The sequence below is a fragment of the Tachypleus tridentatus genome, chromosome 11 (genome assembly GCF_004210375.1).
Source record: "Tachypleus tridentatus isolate NWPU-2018 chromosome 11, ASM421037v1, whole genome shotgun sequence".
NCBI classification, from domain to species: Eukaryota; Metazoa; Arthropoda; class Merostomata; order Xiphosura; family Limulidae; genus Tachypleus; species Tachypleus tridentatus.
Window position 1 is genome coordinate 26,886,690 of NC_134835.1, and position 27,648 is coordinate 26,914,337.

The following is a 27,648-nucleotide window of genomic DNA, read 5'->3' on the forward strand; positions in this document are numbered from 1 at the left end:
TATTTGTTAATTTCAGTCGAATAGTATTATTAATAATTTATTATATTATTTAATTATTAATTTTTACTAGCTTCTGTATTTGTTCAATTTTTTTAATTGAATTAAAATTCATTCAGTACAAATTAATTTGTTTTTAACCAATCAAATAATAAAAAAACTATTTTCTTGTAATGGTCGTGATTTACGTTCTGTAATTAACGTAGATAGTTAATAACTCAAAAACAGTTCCAATTATGAGAATGTTCACGTTATAATTCGATTAAGACTTTTATATTTTACAAATAAAGTCTAATATATATATGTTTTCAATACTTCTGTGGTACAGCAGAAATAGCATACAACAGTGGTATTCCTGTACGCAGCTGTGGTTTGTCACCTTCCTTCCACGGTTGAAAGTAATATTTAAGATTTCCTGCCAACCTTTCACGTTGTTATAATAAAACAGCAAGACAACGATGCAGCAGGGTCGTAAATGTCTGTCAAAGAACCTACTGTTGACAGGATAGCAAACCAGTGGTTAAAACCCTCTTCTGCTGAGACATCTACACGAGTAGTCGAAATTGAGATGTCTTTACATCTCTTCATACTGTTTGATATGTCTTTATATCTCTTCATACTGTTTGAGATGTCTTTACATCTCTTCATACTGTTTGAGATGTCTTTACATCTCTTCATACTGTTTGATATGTCTTTATATCTCTTCATACTGTTTGAGATGTATTTATATCTCTTCATACTGTTTGAGATGTCTTTACATCTCTTCATACTGTTTGAGATGTCTTTATATCTCTTCATACTGTTTGAGATGTCTTTACATCTCTTCATACTGTTTGATATGTCTTTATATCTCTTCATACTGTTTGAGATGTCTTTACATCTCTTCATACTGTTTGAGATGTCTTTATATCTCTTCATACTGTTTGAGATGTCTTTACATCTCTTCATACTGTTTGAGATGTCTTTACATCTCTTCATACTGTTTGAGATGTCTTTATATCTCTTCATACTGTTTGAGATGTCTTTACATCTCTTCATACTGTTTGAGATGTCTTTACATCTCTTCATACTGTTTGAGATGTCTTTACATCTCTTCATACTGTTTGAGATGTCTTTATATCTCTTCATACTGTTTGATATGTCTTTACATCTCTTCATACTGTTTGAGATGTCTTTACATCTCTTCATACTGTTTGAGATGTCTTTACATCTCTTCATACTGTTTGAGATGTCTTTATATCTCTTCATACTGTTTGATATGTCTTTATATCTCTTCATACTGTTTGATATGTCTTTACATCTCTTCATACTGTTTGAGATGTCTTTACATCTCTTCATACTGTTTTTCTTTATCAGATGGGTTTAGAAACACGGAGTCCGGAGGAGTTGTTTTTTGACAGAAGAAAGTGTCGTCTCACGGGTTTGGATAAAAAGTGAACGTTTACAGATCAGTGATGAGATGGAATAATAATCTTTCTAACGTGTTTAAAATTTGTATATATCGTGAATGATAACATTTGGTGACGTTTTCACTAAAGTAATATTTGTGAAAAGGATTTAGGTTAGAATTACAACGTTTGTCCTTAAGGATTTATCGAATCACTAGAGTGTTCAAGCTTAGCTCTCGAAGAAGTTCCTTCCAAAATTACCTTGAAAAAAATGACACTATAAATAGGAAACTGAGAAACATACGAATGGAGATAGTTTGTTGCTCGGTGTTCTTCAGAACGTGGCTACTGTCAGTATTTAGTCGCAGTTTTTCTCAACAAGTATTTAAGTTTGAACTTGAGAAAAATTCGCCTTTGATCAAAATAAATTTAGTTAAATGGAAGAAAAATTTATTCAAAATTAACCCATTATTTTTGCTAGTTTTTTAAGGGAGTTGAAAACTTTTTGAAATTTTTTAGTTGAGGTTAAATTATCAATTATTTAAAGAGGTCACTATTAGCGTCGCATAAAAGATCTCAACAGGACGAAATCAGTACTTGTTACACTCATTCATACTAGACTTAAGATCGAACTTTCAATGTGAGAAAACTCACAATGGTTGTTACATAATGATGACAGAAAGGATTGAGTTAAGTTTGAGTAAACAAAAGTTTCTACGGGAGAAAATGTGTCTTTCCCATGATCTTCTTTTAGACGATTCCCTCCTTCCCGATTTCAACCAATCACCTTTCAGCTTATCGTTCCGACGTTCCGCCATTGCTGGGGTGGAAACAGCCGTGAAACATCTCAACCCTCACCAGGCCCCTCGCTATGGCTGACGTTAGTACGTCGTTTAAAGCTTTTATGACATCAGTTATGACTGGGTAATGTTCAGTAAATAGATTATTGGGCACTTTTAGCAGATTTAATACAAAAAGGACAAGAATATTCTTTAGTCTATTGAATGATACAATTTGTATGAAGGCCCATTTTCTGACAATGATGTTTGTTCGTCTGTTGGGGAAAGGTAGCTTTCACACCTCGGTTATAAGTTCTTCCTATGAACGCATGTGATGAAACCGTGGATGATCTGATAGTAGGATGCTATGCATCACTGGAACGAGCTGGTTGAAAGCACTCACGTGTAGTCTCTTGAGTGCGATGTGGGGTCTGTGTATGTTTCCAGAAATGTCCTGATATAGAAGGAAGAGTTTTGAATAAGACGAACATTCTGTTAATCTAAACAAGAGCATTAGCTCATTCTTGATACCGAACGTTTCGCTAGTTTGGTTTTTTTTTTTTTAATATAAGAATTATAAATAAATAAAACAAATAAGTAAGTAACTCTTGCGGTTGTAATTACCCTTGAACTTGTTGAGTGAAAGAAGCCAATTTCAGTGTGTAACATTCCCAAAACGATTCAAAGGTATCAAGATATATTTTATTGAAAACCAAATGATTCTATAGCAGAATGTAAAATAATAAATGAGATTTCACTTAGTATTTGTATTTGAATATCAAACACATGAGACCAACGTATTTGAAATAGTTTTATTACTTTACGTATAATATACATTGAAGCTTTTTTCTATATGAGTAACATTAATTATTTTAATTAATTATATATATTACCTGTTTGTAATTACTTCAGAAAATTAAGCGTAATCCATATAAATCGTACTATATAACTAACTATTTTACAAAATGAAGTCGAAACTTAATATGTATGTATTTAATACAGAAACGTTTTGGAGTTTTTATAAAACGTCATCTGGTCAGGGGAAGCATGTTGTTTATATGTAAATTGATTTGTTATTAAGCATTATAGAATAATAATAGTATTTAAAGTTAAGGCTGTGTGTAATACTGGTATACTCAAGTCATAGCTTACAAACAATATTCCAGTAGTTTATGCCATGAAGAAAACGTTATTCCGTGATACGGTGTTATGTACGTTAATTTTACTAGACAATGTATATGGTGATAAATTATGTAGGTAATTCTACACTCCAAAAATTTAAAAATAAAAAACTGAAAACGAGGATGGAAAATATATGTGATAAAACGACGTTTGACTACCGTTAACATGACGTCATCATATACGTCACACAGCTACACACAACATATAAATATATTAATTGGTGATGTCATGAACATAACCTTGACTTTAGAACAGATATAAATCCAGTTCTTGCGTTATATTTATTATAAATTTCTATTTCTTTGTTTTACGTTTATTCATTATAAGGTCTCGACAAGTAATTTTATTTTTACTGCAATGTTCGGTATCTAAGAAATGTTGGTTGACATGTAACGGAGCGTCTTCAACGTTCCGATATTCTAGTACATAAATCCATACTAGTGTCCCCTGTATAGGGATTATTACAATCCGTGCATTTTATAGTGTAAACCACATTGGAGAAACAAGTAGAAAAATGGAAACCAAATTCAAAGAACACAAAAAGTCACCTACACATGTTTTCGAACACCGCAAATCAAATAAACACAACATAACCATAAAAATACCCAAATACTAAATAAAGAAACAAACATAAACAAACACAAAATTAAAGAAGCCTTACTTATACAACAACTCAAGCCCAAAGTGAACCAATACAAAGGAACACCTTTATACCTATATTAATAGATATAATCAAACATCTAAGCACGCTCTCTATATTCCTACACAAAATTACAAAGAAAAAACCCTTTCTTTCCTTGTGAACCTGACAATGACCAAAGAAGGTCAAAACGTTGTTTGCTCCTCTATATAGTGCTTTCTCTACCCATACCAGCCGTTTTTAAATATATAATTTTCTCTACAAGTGGGTTTTCTCGTCATCACGTAATTGGTTTAATTCTATTTTTTATAACTGTATTCAACATTTTTCCTGATAAAAAACAATGACTTATAATCGGAAGTTTACGCACCCTTTCTATTTAACTATGTTTGACAAGCCAGGAATTACACAATAAATCAAATATTCTAAATAATTTTTCTACTTTCTGTTAACCTACCAATTATTAAGTATCTTCTAACCACACTAATATGATAAACATCCATTTCCACCAATACATTTTAGAGATAATGTTCTCTCTCTCTCTCTTTCTAAACTGCTATTGGTTTTTACTGTAGCCAATAAAACATTTGTAATCCCTATTTTTCAAACCTGTGATGAACTAACAACCAATTGAAGTAAAGATCAGTATGCGTTTTGTTTCTAAGTATTCTTGTTTTAAAAGCATTGTTAACTATCAGCTTTTAACCATGATGTTAAAATAAAACTAATTATCCTCTATTTTCATTCTCAGAGTTGATTTAATATTAGAATGTAATAATTTTAAAAATACTTAAAAACTAGTCAACCGTTTCTGATAGTTTGTTTGAATTTCGTGCAAAACTACACAAGGCTATCTGCGCTAGCCGTCCCTAATTTAGCAGTGTAAGGATAGAGGGAAGGCACCTAATCATTACCACCCACTGCCAACTCTTTGGTTACTCTTTACCAACGAATAGTCGGGTTGACCGTCACATTATAACGTCCCCACGGCTGAAAGAGTGAACATGGTTGGTGAGACGAGGATTCGAACCCGCGATTCTCAGATTACGAGTCGAACTCTTTAACCCATCAGGCCATGCCGGGCCAGTAGTTAATAGGCAAATATTGTTTGTGTGTATTGGTCAACCCATAACCATAAACGTTTTTGTCTAAAAAAAATATAAAGAGAATCGTTTATTAAATATCCATTCTTTGAATCAAGTAATAAAAAAAGTTACGTTTATTTTCTCTATTTCTAGTTGTTAGTTGGTTCAGTTATTTTTCGCTGTTTTCAGTCGACTTGTTAGTTAAGAGCTTAATCATGTAAATATCCTCTCATTTCACCAAAATATTTACAGTAATTCATCGTCACAACTGAGCTATCTTCGTCAGCTTTTCTTATTACCAGATTATTGTCTTTGGTAATCGTTTAAAGGAGTTTAGGTCAGTTTTTTTATGTTAGGCTTAATACATGTAGCTCTCTCGGTTTGTAGTCTTTTTATTTTATAGAACAAAAATCACTGAGAACGTTACATAAATACACAGCTTTGCCTCTCATGTAATGTAAACATAGTTTTTCTCTGTAACAAAATGATTCCGTAGTGTTACCAAATTGGACATCTTGTCGTTTTTCATCACTTCGTGTCAAGTATTTTTCTTGTAAAGTAGTCCAATCCAATCTTTATATCCAACAAAGATGCTCCTTCTGGGAAAATGGGAAACTTTAAGATAAATTGTGAACAACCAGGATTTAGAACTCATAATCAGACACAATTATAACACTTTTTATCTCTCTCCTTTCTCGTGTTCCAACTCTTCTCTAACGTGTTAGAGCTGTTTTTGAATAACGAAGATCCTCAGGACTAGTCAGTCCTGACAAAGTCCTTCTGAGCACTAGTGTCTTATTATACAAATAAATTCCTTCTTGACAGATAATTCGTAGATGTTTCCTGAGTGATTAAAACAAGTACAGTTAAGGCAGAAGGTGATTTAAAGTGTGTAATGTATGGAGTGTAATAATCTCCATATTGGGGAGATTGGTAGGAATACAAGTACTAGAATATAATCTCTATATTGGGGAGATTGGTAGGAATACAAGTACTAGAATATAATCTCCATATTGGGGAGATTGGTAGGAATACAAGTACTAGAATATAATCTCTATATTGGGGAGATTGGTAGGAATACAAGTACTAGAATATAATCTCTATATTGGGGAGATTGGTAGGAATACAAGTACTAGAATATAATCTCTATATTGGGAGATTGGTAGGAATACAAGTACTAGAATATAATCTCCATATTGGGGAGATTGGTAGGAATACAAGTACTAGAATATAATCTCCATATTGGGAGATTGGTAGGAATACAAGTACTAGAATATAACTCCATATTGGGGAGATTGGTAGGAATACAAGTACTAGAATATAATCTCTATATTGGGGAGATTGGTAGGAATACAAGTACTAGAATATAATCTCTATATTGGGGAGATTGGTAGGAATACAAGTACTAGAATATAATCTCTATATTGGGGAGATTGGTAGGAATACAAGTACTAGAATATAATCTCTATATTGGGGAGATTGGTAGGAATACAAGTACTAGAATATAATCTCCATATTGGGGAGATTGGTAGGAATACAAGTACTAGAATATAATCTCTATATTGGGGAGATTGGTAGGAATACAAGTACTAGAATATAATCTCTATATTGGGGAGATTGGTAGGAATACAAGTACTAGAATAGAGAACACGCTCCATCACATGTCTACCCACATTTTAAATATACAGAACATAGACGTGAAAATAAGACTATTAAAACTACTTGATGAAACCCTAATGTTAATAAACCTAAAATAAAAGAATTAATTAAGGAACACAAATCTATGAGAAATAAAACGTAACGAGTGGGTTTATATTTACACTAAGGTTAGATATTGTGTGCGTGACGTCACCAATGTGTGTATTTAATATGTTGTTTCCAGTTATATAAAATATATTATGACGTCACCATTGGGTGTATTTAATATGTTGTGTCCAGTTGTGTAAAACACATGATGAAGTCACCACTGTGTGTATTTAGTTGTATAAAACACATGATGAAGTCACCACTGTGTGTATTTAATATGTGTTTTCCAGTTGTATAAAACACATGATGACGTCATCATTGGGTGTATTTAATATGTTGTGTCCACTTGTGTAAAATACCTGAAGACGTCACTACGAGGTGTAATTAATATGTTGTGCCCTATCTACAAAGTTTCATCATGTTGTGTCCAATTGTGTAAACAACCTAAAAGTCTCATTTTAACATTGGCTAATTATCGTTTTATTGGAATTTTTTATTTAAAGTTATACATACATATTTATCAAGCATTTTGTTTATGTATTCACAGTCTTACAGGCTAAGTCATAAACAAAATAAATCGAAAACTAGGTTATTAGGTTACTTTTAATAACACTTTGAAATCCAGAGTTATTTCATATAGTATTCGATTTGATTCAGAAACCATCTAGTTGTAACCAATGAATAGGTTACAGAGTCAGACTCGTGTGGTTTTGCTTTATCCTGGAACCAGGGCTCACAAGGAGGAACGAGAGTGAAATATATAAATTGAAATCAAAAATAATAACTGGGGAATTGGGTGATCACAAACAAAACCTAAACCAAATGTGAAACTGCTCAGCAGTGACTCAGCTCAGTAGTATATTAAACAAGTGCTTAAGTAACCATGTATAGCGTCTTGGGGTTCTGCCAGACACGTGCAAGAATCATGTAGCTCTGTTTTATTTTTGTCTCATTCCAGGGTTCTCACTGACGATGCTGATATTTGACACTAGAAGATGGATGGTTTCAAGATAGATGACTCGAAGTCAAAACTCGACTCGACTTGCAGATGTTTCGTTGAGAAAAGAAAAAAAAATACGAAGGTGAAGATGACATGAGACAAAACGATGGTGTTGTATGTTTTTAGATAAACCCTAACCGATGAAAAACGATTGTGATTCTTATGTCTTGAAGTCTTTTTGAATTATGAAGAACCATCGGTAAAAAACAAACAGCTGTCGAGTTTCTTATGATATAACCTTAGCTTTAACAGCTTTAAATTTTGAATATCTCACAAGTGTTTTTATTTTTTTTATATATAAATTTCCTACATAGCTACACGAGGACTGTTTGCGCTAACCGTCCATAATTTAGTAGTGAGAGACTGGTTTGTGTTTCAGTGGAACGCTCCTAAAGAACCGAAACGTTGAGTAGCCATTTAAAAAAATATAACAAATTTTGTGTTATATTATCGTTTATTTCTAGTATTGATATCTCATTTATATACCACTGTACGCTACAGAAGTTGAATAATGGCGTTTATCATTTTCTTGTTCTTTTCAGATTGTTCAAGAAACACTGCCGGATTACAATGATCTAAATAATAATAGGATTGTACGTATCACCTTACACTTATTGTAAGTTAAGTTTTATTGTATTTCATAAAATATTCATCATTGTTTCTTATTGTTACTTTCAGTCATTATAATACCAACAAAAATAATCCATAAACAAAAAAAAATATCTTAATTAATTTTCTTGTTAGATATACGTGTCAGGGGATATATTAGACTCATGTTAGATATGCGTGTCAGGAGATATATCAGACTTAAAGAATTTAGTATTAAACTACTAGAATTTAAGGATATATATATATAATATTAGTTAATAGTATATTAACAGAATTTAAGGATATATATATAATATTAGTTAATAGTATATTAACAGAATTTAAGGATATATATATAATATTAGTTAATAGTATATTACTTTAAGGCATCCTAATATTCAATTCAAAATATTTCCAATAATTCCATTTTGAAATCGATTCACGCTACACTATATAATTCAAAAACACCATAAAGACAGCTAAAACTGACAGATGAATCGCCGTAAATAAATAAAGTGACCCAGTATGCGAACGTGTTATTCATGTGACATTCTAGTCCACGTATTCTGAACACATTCTATTACGGTGACGTCTTCTAACTCAGTGTTTGTCGTGCGTTATGTTCAAAAATGGCATTTCGGAACCTTGCTTCCTGTATTTAACTAGCTAACTTTGGATATCTGTAGACGTTTGTCTTATAATTCTTATGAACTTGCCAAAACACTCCATATGATTGGCATTTCTGAAGGATATTTATTTCAAATCATACCCGATTTTGAAACTTTTAAGAGTTTTTCCCGTGGAACATTGATAATGTCAAATTAATTAATAGCTGATAGTGGGTTGTCAGATATGTTTTTGTTTTTTAAATATGAGAGTAAGTTTAACGTTTCGAATACAGTAATAATAGAGAAATATAGAAACATTAGTGATTCTAGTCCTGTGAGGGCCTTAATAAGTTCTACACGTGGTTAAGTCAAACTGATAACGTCTTTCCCGTTTGTTTGTTTTGTTAAATGCTGCAGCTAGCCGCGTGCTTGTAATATATACGTGTTTTATGTTGTAATAAATTGGTTTCTTCAGTTGGTTGACTTTTGTTCTTGTTTATACGCTTTAGTGCAGAGTGTACATTGTTAACAAAGATAATATCGTGAAGATAATAAAGTTTCCACTTTGTTATTATCATTAATCAAATAAAATCGTATTGTCGTATTAGCTGAATAGCTCGAGTTAATCTAATCTAATCTAAAGAAGCTCATAAATGTTATTGATTAGTCTACATTTGACGCCCTCTGTTGGTAAACTCAATGGTTGCTTCGGTATGTCGTGACATCCTTTTTCAACCGAAGTAATCAATATAAAAAAAAAAATCTTAATTTATTTAAATATTCACTTCTTTTGCTTGTTAGATATCACATTTTCGTACCGAATTTCGATTTCCCGTAATTATATATATATACTGATTGAATATATTACTTACTATACCAAATAAGGAGATTGTTTTTTACATAGTTCAAAACTGCATTACAAAACATTGATAATTACAGGATCGATGAGGGTCAGATTGCAGATTTTAAGGTCGCGGGTTTGCGTCCCGTTGTTACGAACGAAAAATCGCCTTTACCATTTATCCCCAAAGTATCTTAAACGTAAAAATCAGGGTTGTCACTGCTCATGTAGCCTAATGTTTGTGTCTCCAGTGTTTGAATTATAGATCAAAATAAACATTCTTAAAGTAACACATCGACGTTACGTACGAAGTTATGATAACTTTTACTTCTTTGCTTATTCTTTCCATAACTGTCATGTTTCTCTTTTTCTTTATATTAAATACATAGAATTAATTTTTTTCCAAAATAATAATAATGAAACCCGAAAAAAATATAAAGTTTTGTTTGTTTATCTTTGAATTTCGCACAAAGCTACATACACGAGGGCTATCTGCACTAACCGTCCCTAATTTAGCAGTGTAAGACTAGAGGGAAGGGAGCTAGTCATCACCACCCACCGTCAACTCTTGGGCTACTCTTTTACCAACGAATAGTGGGATTGACCGTAACTATATAACGCCCCCACAGACGAAAGGGCGAGCATGTTTGATGTGACGGGGATTCGAACCCTCGGATTACGAGTTGTTTTTGCCAGTTTAAACTAAAACATTTTTAAATATAGATCTTAACTATAATAAGAGTTATTTATGATTTTTTATAGCATAGTATGTTATCTAAGACCATTTACAACCTGAATGAAAAATAACTAAGATAACTAATAAGTCTTACTACACACAAATCCTACAATAATAATTAATCAGAGTTACAATTACAATTGAACAAATAAGGTTTGCTATTAATCCCTACCGTGAAAAAGAATCTAATGTACAAGTATTTGAGTGAAATTTGTAATAATTAAGATTCATGTGTTTAATTTTGTTCACATCACAACTAGTGTTCATCACGAGAATTATGATGTATAAATATATAGCGCTTAGACCACAACTAGTGTTCATCACGAGAATTATGATGTATAAATGTATAACGCTTAGACCACAACTAGTGTTCATCACAAGAATTATGATGTATAAATATATAGCGCTTAGACCACAACTAGTGTTCATCACGAGAATTATGATGTATAAATATATAGCGCTTAGACCACCCCTACGTGGGACACGGCATAGCCGAGTGGTTAAGATACTCGACTCATAATCTACGAGTCGCGGGTTCAAATCCCCGTCGCATTAAACATACTCGCCATGTTACGATCAGTCCCACTATTCATCACGAGAATTATGATGTATAAATATATAGCGCTTAGACCACCCCTACGTGGGACACGGCATAGCCGAGTGGTTAAGATACTCGACTCATAATCTACGAGTCGCGGGTTCAAATCCCGTCGCATTAAACATACTCGCCATGTTACGATCAGTCCCACTATTCATCACGAGAATTATGATGTATAAATATATAGCGCTTAGACCACCCCTACGTGGGACACGGCATAGCCGAGTGGTTAAGATACTCGACTCATAATCTACGAGTCGCGGGTTCAAATCCCCGTCGCATTAAACATACTCGCCATGTTACGATCAGTCCCACTATTCATTGGTAAAAGAGTAGCCCAAGAGTTGTCGGTGGGTGGTGATGACTAGTTGCCTTCCCTCTAGCATTACCCTGCTAAATTAGGGACAGGTAGTGTTCGTGTAGCTTTGCAAGAAATTCAAAAACATAGCTTCACACTTTGGTCTCACTTATGAATAGTGTTAGTTTTTCTTTACGGTTTAACTTCATTCGGGCACTTTATTAATGTTGAAAACACAAGTGACCTTCTTATTTAAATATTTCTGCTTTAAACGTAATTCGAACCATTGGAAAATGTGTTTACATAATTGACATCTGTATACAAATATATTTCACAAGTTGCTTCGAAGATACCGATTTAAAAATAAACCTAAATACTCGAACCTTTGCATACTTGTACTTTATCCAGAATATTTCTTTTAGTTTAATATAGAAATTTAAAAGTATATAAATCACGACCCATATTATATCCTCAAATTAAATGAAGTTGTATTAATTAGCGGCACAAAGTTTTCTATTTTGTGTTCATTTCGATCAAAGAACCATTTTTTACGCCATTTCATCCACTAACTTTGCAATTCTAGGAGACCTGATTGAACATATTTAAATGTATAATATGATATACGAGACCTGATTTATTTGAATATTAATTCTCGTTACTAAGATGAATTATCTTTTCTTTCAGGACATAGCAACGTGCCAAGTGTACGAAGATAAAGATGTTTGGGCCATTTTCGTTAACATGAAGATGTATACAACTTGTTACTATTTCACCTAATGATTGACGTTGTATTTCTATTACGTACTTTTGTATTTCCCGTGTTTGAAATACATGTTTACCTTAAAAGACAAAGAAGAGACTTCCTACTTAGCGGACTTGTCTTTCGGCTCATTGTTTGAAAAAGGAATTGGTTTATCATCCATAGTGACGCAATCACTTTGATCTGGCAATGACCGGCCTTTTGTCCGAGTTTCCCTCCCTGCTTTAGAGTGACAACTGAAGTAAGTCGTCAAGGCAACAAGGCCCTAAACTTTTATTGTCGTCTTGGGTGTGGCTTGAGTTCCGTACGTTCGAATGCAGAAAGATGGTAGAGATAACGCCCTCTTAAAAACGACCATTTAGAAGCAAATGGAGATTCGAAATTAGGAAGAATCTGGTTGCTGAGTATTCATCCTGAATTCACACCAGTTTTGTTAAAATGTTTTTTTAAACAAAATGTTGAAATACCGACTCATGTTTTGATTTTAAAACACATTAAGTTCCTAGTACGTAGACAGCGACATGTATATATAATATTCTATTTTGATAACTGCCTTTGTAAACCTTATGTCGAATGGAATGGGAAATTAGTGTTAGTCTTTTTCTTGTATTTCGACAGAGCATATCTTAGCACACCAAGGACACGTTATTTTTCGCAAAATCGTAAGTAATTATGTTTTTAAGGTTTAATATAGAAGCACTTTTAGACACTTGATGACCAAAGAAAGACGTATATTGATTCCAGAGTTCTATCTAAAAGTTCCATTCGAAGAATAAGAATAATATTAAATTAGAAATAAACTGAATCATTTCTATTAGCTATATATATATATATATATCCTACTGTACAGACAAAAATATCGCTTCTACATGTATCTGAAGCTGTAAACACTAAACTGTAGAGGAAGTGTTTGCCTACCAACCACAACTTTACGTGTATGCTTACAGCTGTAATCCGTATACATAACTGTGAATTACAGCTGTAATCCGTATACATAACTGTGAAATACTAACTACTACGTCATTCTTTAAAATTCCTACTTGAATCTTAGCTTCAGTAGAGATTGAGAAAAATAGATACGAACCATTAATTTGGTATCATATTAATCACAAATGTAAATATCATTTATGGGTTTGTGACCTAAAATTTAGATTTTCATGGTGAGTGTGTTTTTAGTTGAACAAACTTCCCTTCATTATTTAGCATGTTTTTAGTTGAACAAACTTTCCCTTCATTACTTAGCATGTTTTTAGTTGAACAAACTTTCCCTTCATTATTTAGCATGTTTTTAGTTGAACAAATTTTCCCTTCGTTATTTAGTATGTTTTTAGTTGAACAAACTTTCCCTTCATTAATTAGCATGTTTTTAGTTGAACAAACTTTCCCTTCATTATTTAGCATGTTTTTAGTTGAACAAATTTTCCCTTCATTATTTAGTATGTTTTAGTTGAACAAACTTTCCCTTCATTAATTAGCATGTTTTTAGTTGAACAAACTTTCCCTTCATTATTTAGCATGTTTTTAGTTGAACAAACTTTCCCTTCATTATTTAGCATGTTTTTAGTTGAACAAACTTTCCCTTCATTATTTAGCATGTTTTTAGTTGAACAAATTTTCCCTTCGTTATTTAGTATGTTTTTAGTTGAACAAACTTTCCCTTCATTAATTAGCATGTTTTTAGTTGAACAAATTTTCCCTTCGTTATTTAGTATGTTTTTAGTTGAACAAACTTTCCCTTCATTAATTAGCATGTTTTTAGTTGAACAAACTTTCCCTTCATTATTTAGCATGTTTTTAGTTGAACAAACTTTCCCTTCATTACTTAGCATGTTTTTAGTTGAACAAACTTTCCCTTCATTATTTAGTATGTTTTTAGTTGAACAAACTTTCCCTTCATTACTTAGCATGTTTTTAGCTGAACAAACTTCCCTTCATTATTTAGTATGTTTTTAGTTGAACAAACTTCCCTTCATTATTTGGCATGTTTTTAGTTGAACAAACTTCCCTTCATTATTTGGCATGTTTTTAGTTGAACAAACTTTCCCTTCATTATTTAGTATGTTTTAGTTGAACAAACTTCCCTTCATTATTTGGCATGTTTTTAGCTGAACAAATTATCCCTTCTTGATTCAGTTTGTTTTTAATAGAACAAACTGTCCCTTCTTGTTTTAGTGTGTATTAGTATGTTTTTAGCTGAACAAGCAAAGCTGTCCCTTCTTGTTTTAGCGTGTTCTTTGATGTGTTTTTCTTTTCTTTTGACTTAAGTTTTAAAAGGCACGTTTACTTAGCGAACAATTCGTAGGTTTCTAAAAAAACAACCTGGAAAGGTAATTGGTAAGCATCCTTTCAGTAAGAGATATTCATACGTTAGTAAATACAAGTATCTTATTAATACATATACTAATGTGATTTTATAGTTATAAGTGTTAAACTATTTTGCAGTTAACTTCGTGAAACTAAAAGTTGACTATAGAGCAGTGTACACGAAGCCTTGAACCAAGAAAAGTGTATTACTGGGTTCTCTTTGACCGGATCAGTTCCGTACACACAAGAACCTATAGAATGTAACTTCTTTTATAAGTCTTACTGCTAATATTTCCCAGTTCTCTTACCTTAGTCTAAAAAATCAAGAATTTCAATAAAACGATGGGGAATATTGTAATGGAAACGTATACGGCCATCTTTATTAACTACTGAGTGACTTGAAACGTAAATTAAAACGAGTCAGAGACACCTGTGTTTTAAATTTAAGTCGATGCGCTTTGAATTAGAAGAATACGGGCTAAGTTTCTAATAACGCTGAGAAAAATCGATAACCAGGGTCGTGGACATATGTAATCCCCGGCAAGGAAAGTGGATTAGTGCGTGCAGGGTTGCCCATAGATTCTTGGCCTCCGCCAACTGCGTCATGATGTATCCTTGTTCACGAGGTGCACCTCTATCCTTGCAAGATTTATATCAATGGTTAAATTATGGCCGCTCTCCAAAACACCCAGAACACATAACACTCTGCTTAACGTATTTCACTAGTGCCACTGGAACGTGGCAGCGACACAATTGAAGGTTATACCGTCGGCGGGGTTTTGAAATTGCAGTCTGTATTTGTATAAGGAATTGTATAGAGAAATGCTTGGAAGCACAACGAATTTACTATAGCATTGCGATGTACGAACGGACAGTACGTCAGGAACTGGGTGAGAGAAAATATGACAATATGGTTTTTACATAGGGAGGTAGAAGTTACATAAACTGAAAACGTCTGTGAGTAAATTTGCATTTAAAAAAAAACGTATTCGGGTATTATAGGGCAGTGTGCTGTATTTTGTACAAGCCTTTAAGTGGAAAAGTCTGCTGTGGTAAGGAGAGGTGGTCAGACATTTGGTGATGTTTTATGTAAATAAATATAGGAAAAGATCTGAGGCTCTGCACCTCTCCGTCACAAGTTAGCACAAAACAAATAATTTCCAGTGAAATAAAATCGATAAATTTCTTATCGGAGTTTTTCAAATAAGCGTTTAGTTTTCCCATATCGAGAGTAAGTACCACATGAAATACAAATAAATGTAATTTTAACCTATATATTACTCTTCAATTGTATATTGTTTTTTTTACAATCAGTTGTAACAACACAGTCTATTTTAATTGTTTAAGTAGCGTAAAAACACACACACACAAGACTTTTTAGATTATATTAATTTAATTTTCAAAACAACTGCATTTAAGATGCTTAGAATATTTGGTTCCAAGAGAAAATGTTCACGACTTGTTATAACGGTAATACCAAACATAAAAACATAAATGATATGTTTCTGTGAGTAATAGAGTATGCCCATGTAATGTTTTGTTCATCTTCTACAATACGGTATGTATTATTGTTTGTCTGAATAATACAGATATATTATGATAGTTGGTTTCTCATCACTCGACATATAGTGTGTTAATATTTATATTGTGTAGCCGTTTTAAGAACTTTCAACATCAGTTTCAATGAAGAAACAACTGCCATGTTATTTTGTATTTTATCTCTAAGTAAATATCTTACCCTGATTAAAAAATACGTATTGTTTGTTTGATTACTGTCAGAACCAACCGACCTGATTTCAAAACTTAATATCTTGTATAAGTCCATACTGGAATGAACCTTAAGGTATTTTCAACAAGTTATTCTTGTTTTTTCATACTATCAAAGAAGACAGTTTTTTTTACGGTTTTTTGGTCCTACTGTTTTAAAATTAGCTTAATGTAAGCACTTGGAAAATCTCCATATTCATAAGTTCCAATGAGTTTTGTACCAGTGCCATTAAAAACAAACAAACTTAAAACAACATCTTAGTTTAAAAGAATGGCTTATTAGTGAAACAATGAGATGTAATGAATTGTATTTAAATTTACATTTGAATTTCATGAGTGAACACATCTTAATGAATCATTTTTCTAATCACTGACACGTGCTGCATTTGAATATTTTAAATGGACATAAAACTTAAGTTTCTGAAGTCAGAACTGATGGGATTTAACTAATCTATCGTTAAGACTGATACGCGCGAAAACCGCTAGAAAAATTCGCATAACGTTCGTTTTTACTGTGATAACGATTTTGAGATTTGTGAATAATCCTGCTTTGAAGGTGTGTCGTACGGTTGATCATCATTAGGAAGAGAAAACACAACTAGATTTATAATCCAATTTCTAAAGGTAAAATTAGATCGCTTGTGACAATGAAGGGTATTAAGTCTTTCAAGGGGTGGAAAACCCATGACTTATGGATATAATACGGATAATCTTATACAATATACTTACACTGACAATATATCACAGCGAAGTGTCAGGAGTCCAGTTATAATTCCTCTAATAGCAAAAGTCAGCATATATATAATTAGTGAATCTTTATAAGATGTCGATACATGGAAAATGTGTTTTCGAAAGTGTACTCTACATGTAAATACATTTAATAAAGTAACAAGAAACTGTACGGTACATGCAAGTACATTTAATGAAGTAACAATAAACTGTACTGTACATGTGAATACATTTAATTAAGTAACAATAAACTGTACTGTACATGTAAATACATTTAATAAAGAAACAAGAAAGTGTACTGTATATGTAAATACATTTAATAAAGAAACAAGAAAGTGTACTGTACATGTAAATACCTTTAATAAAGAAACAAGAAAGTGTACTGTACATGTAAATACATTTAATTAAGTAACAAGAAAGTGTACTGTACATGTAAATACATTTAATAAAGAAACAAGAAAGTGTACTGTACATGTAAATACATTTAATTAAGTAACAAGAAACTGTAATTGTACATGTAAATACATTTAATTAAGTAACAATAAACTGTAATTGTACATGTAAATACATTTAATAAAGAAACAAGAAACTGTACTGTACATGTAAATACATTTAATGAAGTAACAATAAACTGTACTGTACATGTAAATACATTTAATAAAGAAACAAGAAAGTGTACTGTACATGTAAATACATTTAATAAAGAAACAAGAAAGTGTACTGTACATGTAAATACATTTAATAAAGAAACAATACACTGTACTGTACATGTAAATACATTTAAAAAAGTAACAATACACTGTACTGTACATGTAAATACATTTAATTAAGTAACAATAAACTGTACTGTACATGTAAATACATTTAATAAAGAAACAAGAAACTGTACTGTACATGTAAATACATTTAACTAAGTAACAATAAACTGTACTTATATGTAAATACATTTAATTAAGTAACAATAAACTGTACTGTGCATGTAAATACATTTAATAAAGAAACAAGAAACTGTACTGTATATGTAAATACATTTAATAAAGAAACAAGAAAGTGTACTGTACATGTAAATACATTTAATTAAGTAACAAGAAACTGTACTGTACATGTAAATACATTTAATTAAGTAACAATAAACTGTACTGTACATGTAAATACATTTAATAAAGAAACAAGAAACTGTACTGTACATGTAAATACATTTAATTAAGTAACAATAAACTGTACTGTACATGTAAATACATTTAATAAAGAAACAAGAAAGTGTACTGTACATGTAAATACATTTAATAAAGAAACAAGAAAGTGTACTGTACATGTAAATACATTTAATAAAGAAACAAGAAAGTGTACTGTACATGTAAATACATTTAATTAAGTAACAAGAAACTGTACTGTACATGTAAATACATTTAATTAAGTAACAATAAACTGTACTGTACATGTAAATACATTTAATAAAGAAACAAGAAACTGTACTGTACATGTAAATACATTTAATTAAGTAACAATAAACTGTACTGTACATGTAAATACATTTAATAAAGAAACAAGAAAGTGTACTGTACATGTAAATACATTTAATAAAGAAACAAGAAAGTGTACTGTACATGTAAATACATTTAATAAAGAAACAAGAAAGTGTACTGTACATGTAAATACATTTAATAAAGAAACAAGAAAGTGTACTGTACATGTAAATACATTTAATTAAGTAACAAGAAACTGTACTGTACATGTAAATACATTTAATTAAGTAACAATAAACTGTACTGTACATGTAAATACATTTAATAAAGAAACAAGAAACTGTACTATACATGTAAATACATTTAATTAAGTAACAAGAAACTGTACTGTACATGTAAATACATTTAACTAAGTAACAATAAACTGTACTTATATGTAAATACATTTAATTAAGTAACAATAAACTGTACTGTACATGTAAATACATTTAATAAAGAAACAAGAAACTGTACTGTATATGTAAATACATTTAATTAAGTAACAAGAAACTGTAGTGTATATGTAAATACATTTAATTAAGTAACAGGAAACTGTACTGTACATGTAAATACATTTAATTAAGTAACAAGAAACTGTACTGTATATGTAAATACATTTAATAAAGAAACAAGAAACTGTACTGTACATGTAAATACATTTAATTAGGTAACAAGAAACTGTACTGTATATGTAAATACATTTAATAAAGAAACAAGAAACTGTACTGTACATGTAAATACATTTAATTAGGTAACAAGAAACTGTACTGTATATGTAAATACATTTAATTAAATAACAATGAACTGTACTGTACATGTAAATACATTTAATAAAGAAACAAGAAACTGTACTGTACATGTAAATACATTTAATAAAATAGCAAGAAACTGTACTATAGATGTAAATACATTTAATAAAGTAACAAGGGGCTGTACTGTATATGTAAATATACTTAATAAGGTAACAATAAACGGTACCGTACATGTAAATACATTAAAAAGGTAACAAGAAACTGTACTTTAAAGGAAAACACATTTAATAGATTAACAAAAAAGTGTGTTGTATATGTAAATACATTTAATAAAGTAATAAGATAATGTAATGTATAAGTAAATACTATTAATAAGTTAACAAGAGACTCTACTGTATTTTTAAATCTATTTAATAATGTAATAAGAGACTATACTGTATATGTAAATATCAAATTGAATAAAGTAACAAGATACTGTACTGTACAGGAAAATACTTTTAACAATAAAACAAATGATTGCATTGTATAAGTAAATATGACTGTATTTTATATGCAAATACAATTTTAATAAAGTGACAACAGAATGTACTGTATATGTAAATACAATTAATAAATTAACAATAGACTATACTGTATATATAAATAACAAATGGAATAATGTAAAAAAAGAATGCACTGTGTATATAAATAACAAGTTGAATAATGTAACAAGAGACTGTACTGTATATGTAAATATATTTAATAATGTAACAAGAGACTCTACTGTACATGTAAATACATTTAATAAGGTAAAACAAAATTGTAGTGTACACGTATCTACATCTAATAAGGTTAGAAGAAACTGTATTGTACATATAAATACATTTAACAAGGTAACACGAAACTGTACTGTACATGTAAATACATTTAATAAAGTAACAAAATACACTGTACTGTGTATGTAAATACATTTAATAAATCAACAAGAGACTGTACTGTATATGTAAATACATTTAATAGAGTAACAAAAACTGTACTGTACATGTAAATAAATTTAATAAAGTAATAAGATAATGTACTGTACAAGTAAATACAATTAATAAAGTAACAAGAGACTGTACTGTATATGTAAATATATTTAATAAGGTAAAACAAAATTGTAGTGTACACGTATCTACATCTAATAAGGTTAGAAGAAACTGTATTGTACATATAAATACATTTAACAAGGTAACACGAAACTGTACTGTACATGTAAATACATTTAATAAAGTAGTAAGAGACTGTACTGTATATGTAAATACATTTAATAATGTAACAAAATACACTGTACTGTGTATGTTAATACATTTAATAAATCAACAAGAAACTGTACTGTATATGTAAATACATTTAATTAAATAACAATGAACTGTACTGTACATGTAAATACATTTAATAAAGAAACAAGAAACTGTACTGTACATGTAAATACATTTAATAAAATAGCAAGAAACTGTACTATAGATGTAAATACATTTAATAAAGTAACAAGGGGCTGTACTGTATATGTAAATATACTTAATAAGGTAACAATAAACGGTACCGTACATGTAAATACATTAAAAAGGTAACAAGAAACTGTACTTTAAAGGAAAACACATTTAATAGATTAACAAAAAAGTGTGTTGTATATGTAAATACATTTAATAAAGTAATAAGATAATGTAATGTATAAGTAAATACTATTAATAAGTTAACAAGAGACTCTACTGTATTTTTAAATCTATTTAATAATGTAATAAGAGACTATACTGTATATGTAAATATCAAATTGAATAAAGTAACAAGATACTGTACTGTACAGGAAAATACTTTTAACAATAAAACAAATGATTGCATTGTATAAGTAAATATGACTGTATTTTATATGCAAATACGAATTTTAATAAAGTGACAACAGAATGTACTGTATATGTAAATACAATTAATAAATTAACAATAGACTATACTGTATATATAAATAACAAATGGAATAATGTAAAAAAAGAATGCACTGTGTATATAAATAACAAGTTGAATAATGTAACAAGAGACTGTACTGTATATGTAAATATATTTAATAATGTAACAAGAGACTCTACTGTACATGTAAATACATTTAATAAGGTAAAACAAAATTGTAGTGTACACGTATCTACATCTAATAAGGTTAGAAGAAACTGTATTGTACATATAAATACATTTAACAAGGTAACACGAAACTGTACTGTACATGTAAATACATTTAATAAAGTAACAAAATACACTGTACTGTGTATGTAAATACATTTAATAAATCAACAAGAGACTGTACTGTATATGTAAATACATTTAATAGAGTAACAAAAACTGTACTGTACATGTAAATAAATTTAATAAAGTAATAAGATAATGTACTGTACAAGTAAATACAATTAATAAAGTAACAAGAGACTGTACTGTATATGTAAATATATTTAATAAGGTAAAACAAAATTGTAGTGTACACGTATCTACATCTAATAAGGTTAGAAGAAACTGTATTGTACATATAAATACATTTAACAAGGTAACACGAAACTGTACTGTACATGTAAATACATTTAATAAAGTAGTAAGAGACTGTACTGTATATGTAAATACATTTAATAATGTAACAAAATACACTGTACTGTGTATGTTAATACATTTAATAAATCAACAAGAGAATGTACTGTATATGTAAATACATTTAATAGAGTAACAAAAACTGTACTGTACATGTAAATAAATTTAATAAAGTAATAAGATAATGTACTGTCTATGTAAATACAATTAATAAAGGTACAAGAGACTGTACTGTCTATGTAAATACAATTAATAAAGTTACAAGAGACTGTACTGTCTATATAAATACAATTAATAAAGTTACAAGAGACTGTACTGTATATGTAAATACATTTAATAAAGTAACAAGAGACTGTACTGTATATGTAAATACATTTAATAAAGTATCAAGAGACTGTACTGTCTATGTAAATACAATTAATAAAGTTACAAGAGACTGTACTGTCTATGTAAATACAATTAATAAAGTTACAAGAGACTGTACTGTATATGTAAATACATTTAATAAAGTAACAAAAACTGTACTGTACATGTAAATAAATTTAATAAAGTAATAAGATAATGTACTGTACAAGTAAATACAATTAATAAAGTTACAAGAGACTGTACTGTATAGGCTCTATTGTATATTTAAATACATTTAATAAGGTAAGAAAAGACTGTACTGTATATGTAAATAACAAATTGAATAATATATAAAGAGACTGTACTGTACATGTAAATACCTTTAATAAGGTAACGAGAAACTGTACTGTATATTTAAATACATTTAATAAGGTAAACAAGAAACTGTACTGTACATGTAAATAACTAATTGAATAATGTAAGAAGGGACTGTACTGTTCATGAAAATACATTTAGTAATAAAAATTATTGTACTGTATAACTAAATACATTTAATAATGCAACAAATGACTGTATTTTAAATGCAAATAAAAATTTAATAATGGAATTAGAGACTGCTCTGTATATGTAAATACAGTGAATAAAGCAACAAGAGACTGTACTGTATATGTAAATACAGTGAATAAAGCAACAAGAGACTGTACTGTATATGTAAATACATTTAATAAAGTAACAAGAGACTTTACTGTATATTTAATTAACAAATTGAATAATGTAACAATGGACTGTACTGTATATGTAAATTTATTTAATAATGAAGCAAGAGACTGTAGTATATATATAAATGTATTTAATGATTTTTAAAATGACTGTACTGTATATGTGAATAAAAAATTTAATAATGGAATAAGAGATTGTAAATAACAAATTTGATAATGGCATAATTTTTAAATTTTTATATATGTATTGTTTATAGAGATATAAACAGTTTTCCAAGGGAAAAGGTTTAGTATAATCTTAGGCAAATAAATGTTCTCATTATTTTGATATTACTTGTTTATATTACCTCAAACAGTTTGTAGAATTATTTTATTTATGTAAAATTCCCTACTTAAATGCAGCATTTACAATTTGAAGTCCTTATAAAAGTTTTATCAAGTAATTTGAACAATTACAACATATTTGGATAAATAAATAAATTAATTAATAAATTAATTCTTACGTTAATAATATCTTCTATCTTGTAGCTTAGTGATAAATGTGGGGGTTTATAATATTGAATAAAATTTTGGGTTCGATCCCATTGGCGTTCACAGCTTTCATAGCCCATTTTGTTAATTTGTTAATTATGTTTTCATACCCTGTTTTATTTTTTTAATCGTAGAAGCTTAGTTTCTGGAAGATTCACAGGACTTTTACCCTCAGTGGCATAATGGTTTGTCTGTGGAATTATATCGTTAAAAACCGTGTTTCGATACCCGTAGTAAACATGGCAAAGATAGCCCATTGTGTAGCTTTTTGCTTAACTATAAACAAACAGTTACAGGATATAGTAATTATGTGTTCACAAGAACCATTTCAATTCAAGATGAGTTATAAATCATCGTTATCACAACTTCAGTTATTTTAGTTGACAAATAACCGTGGGGGCGTTACATAGTGACGATCAATCTCACTATTCGTTGGTAAAAGAGTAGTCCAAGAGTTAGCGGTGAGTTGTGATGACTAGCTGCCTTCCCTCTAGCCTTACACTGTTAAATTTGGAACGGCTAGCGCAGATAGCTCTAGAGTAGCTTTGCGCGAAATTCAAACCAAACCAAACAAGATATTGTTTCTGTGTTAATTCTATGAGATTTATTAACTTTATAGCCTCTTTGAAATAGCATTATTTCAGAGATAAATCTTACATCTGTGACGTTTACGGTTCTTAAGTGTAAGACGGGGAAACTTGAGGGGGGGTTATTTGGGTCGTAGAATGGACAACAGGCGGGATCTTAGACGGCACGTGAATATTCGGAGATTTCTTTGTATGACAAACACACGTTAAGAATTCAATCTCCAAAAAAGACTCACACCAGTCGTTACTTATACCAGAGACACAGTCTAAATTTGCATCAAGTTAAGTCATCAAACGTATGCATTGAAGTCACGTAACCGCAAAAGAAAATTGCACTTCCATTTTTACCGTGTGAATGATAGCTCTGTCAGCACTGATTTACGCTTGAAAATTTACTTTATGAACTATTCATCTTTCCCCTCAAACGACATCAGAAGTCCGTGCTGGAAGGAATAATTTATGTGTTTTTTGTTTACTTTTACTTCACAATGATTTACTATGTATTTTAAAAACCGATATTTCTATTTATTCATAATTTAATGAAATAATACATCGAATAATTTATATATATTTTGTAATAAATCATATAAATATTCATATATTTAACTATTTAATATTGTTTCTTAAATATTGCAGTCTCGCTAGTAAAAATTATCTAGTACAGCGGTAAGTCTACGAATTTACGACGCTAAAATCAGGGGTTCATTTCCCCCTCGGTGGATTCAGCAGATAGTCCGGTGTGGCTTTGCTACAATGAAAACACACACACACGAGTTATCTTGGATATGCAGGTATATTTAACACACCCATTTGTCTCAGTTCTGCCCATTGAAAAGTATAAAGTAGAATATTTTAAATGAATAATGATTATTGGTTGTTACCAACGCAGCTTTGACATTCAGAAATAATTCAGCTCTTAATGTATTATTTAAAAGTACCAGTTATGTAGGCCTTTTCATTACTATGATTAAATACGTTATCACATTCCAATCTGTGCCTACTAACAGCAAATTATAAATAATATTTATTGCAAACATTTTAAACCTGATAGTCTCACTGAGCTAGAAGTTGCAAGGTGACTTCATTAACCCTCTTAGCTTGTTTGTTTGTAGTTAAACACATAGCTAAACAATAGGCTATCTGTGCTCTGCCCAACATGGGTTTCGACCCTTCCAGCTTACCAAACGCTAGTTTGTAATCCTTCTGAAAGACCATGACTATTGAAAGAATTACAAATTCTAAACGTTTGTGCATGTAATAGACACTCATTCCGTGATTTATGTTTGGTTTGTTTTTTAATTTCGCGCAAAGCTACACGAGGACTATCTGCTCTAGCCGTCCCTAATTTTGTAGCGTAAGACTAGAAGGAAAGCAGCTAGTCATCACCACCCATCGCCAACTCTTGAGTTGCTCTTTTACCAACGAATAGTGGGATTGACCGTAAAATTATAACTCCTCCACGGCTGAAAAGGCGAGCATGTTTGGTGTAACAGGGATTCGAATCCGCAACCCTCGAATTACGAGTCGAGTGCCTTAACCATCTGGCCATCCGTGATTTAGGTCTTTACGAGAAAGTAGGTATGAAAACTTATATTATTAAAATCAATGTTTCATACTCATGGTGAAACATTGCTGTTAACAATAAAGTATTTTGGAGAAGCGACAACTCAACAGTAGTTTTTATATCCTCTTGTCTGTTTTAAACTCTGAATTATTAGCAGAAATACTATTTTACTTATGGTTATCTTGAAGTTATTTATTAATAAAAACCTTTAGGACATCTTGGGTGAGCGCATCGTTGTTTAAAAGTGTTAATAAAGACCTTTAGGACACCTTGAGTGAGTTTATCATTGTTTTAAAATGTTAATAAAAACCTTTAGGACATCCAGATCAAGGACAGCATTGTTTAAAAGTGTTAATAAAATTTATATAAACCTTTAAATAAAAATGTTAGAACATCTCGAGTGAGTTAGCATTGTTTAAAAGTACTGGTTTATAGTGTGTTATTGTTTTACAACCAAAAGCTTTATTCAGGTAGAACAAACATGAATCTTACAGTTGAATATATTACTACATGATATTCTACTAAATAATTAATTGTTTTCTACAACCATTCCAACCAAAATTTTGCTTTCTTGTGACTTGTTTTATGATACTACATACTCTTATAGATAGCTATATAGAATTAGCTCTATTAATTTATTTTTGAACTCTAATCAACCATTACTAGTAATTATACTGTGTGTTGTGCTTTTACTTTAGTGACGTCAAATGTTCACATCTATATATTATTATTTTTTATTCATTAGAGTTACTAATTATTTGACAATTAATTATATCAACAATTACTTGCTTCAAAGGAATCAAAATATTTATATCATAAGCTAAATTATCTTCAAGTCTTAAAAACAGAAAACTTGCGAGATTCAATCTATTGTTTTATTAATCCTCCCATAATTACCATATTAATTAATTAAAAGCTAGTATCAGCGATTGTTACTGAAATTATTTAAACTGGCATGTAATTGGATTAAGTTGCATGTTTTTTTTTTTAAATCCATCATGAGTTGGATAAAACTAAATGTAAAAATAGTTCAATATTGTTATCTTTCTGTTTCTATATTGGCGTGCGTCGTTACGAAGTCTGTTTCAAATGTATCGTATGAGGCACTAAGTATCGACATCAATGCCACGACATTAGTTGAGTGGATCTTGTTTTCGCCATATGAATCATGGCGTCTCATTCTTATCCACGTGGTGTTCTGTATCAAACTGGCGAGACTGTTGAAAGGGCTACCAGGAAAAGAAAGACAGATCCATGCTGCTGATATAAATCCAAAGCAAGGGGAACAGCTTCTAGTTCTAAGAGGAGCGCAGATACAGTCCCGTTGCGGTGATGAATGAAGCGAAGACTCGAAAGACTGAAACTGTGAGGGGTTCAATTCAAATAACGTGCTCATGTAGTGCGAAGACGAAAAGACTATCTCTGAATACAAAGATAACTTTCCTATTATGTACGAAACACGTGCTCATGAAACGCGCAAAGAAAGCCTAAAAGTTATTTCCATTGGTCCAATTTCTATTTTAAAGGGCAGTTGATTCTTTAAAATAATACAATGCGCTCATTCACAGCGAAGCAAATATTAGCTCAACAAAAATGTTACCCTCAATGGTAAAATAAGTAGCATAATAAAATAAGTATAGGAGTGTTGTATACTCCAACTGAATAAAAATCCATCAGTTAAGTTATTCTTAAGGAGTGTTTCTTGATACCTAAGTAGAGTAAGTAAGGGGAATATATTACACCAGTGTAAGTTTTATACACAGGTTTAGGGGTACAAACAGTTCAAATACTTACTGATATAAAGGGACTTCTAAAAAGAAAAAAGTGGCTTCTAAATAATTAGTGTTATGTAATATCTTCTAAATAGTGATATAAAGTGGCTTCTAAATAGTGTTATGTAATATCTTCTAAATAGTAATATAAAGTGGCTTCTAAATAACTAGTGTTATGTAATATCTTCTAAATAGTGATATAAAGTGGCTTCTAAATAATTCGTGTTATATAATATCTTCT

The 27,648-nt window shown here is 30.5% G+C and overlaps 1 long non-coding RNA gene across 3 annotated transcripts in view; it reads left to right on the forward strand.

Moving 5' to 3' along the window:
• Nucleotides 1-16,301, forward strand: part of LOC143231801 (uncharacterized) — a 32,569-nt gene extending 16,268 nt beyond the window's left edge. The window contains exons 2-4 of one of the 3 annotated variants that reach the window (XR_013017192.1): nucleotides 7,776-7,899; nucleotides 8,360-8,433; nucleotides 12,171-16,301. This is a non-coding gene — a long non-coding RNA (uncharacterized LOC143231801). Of the gene's footprint in view, nucleotides 1-7,642; nucleotides 7,900-8,359; nucleotides 8,434-12,170 lie in introns of those variants that run through there. The other 2 variants (XR_013017190.1, XR_013017191.1) reach the window with 2 other exon arrangements.
• Nucleotides 16,302-27,648: the final 11,347 nt, after the last annotated feature.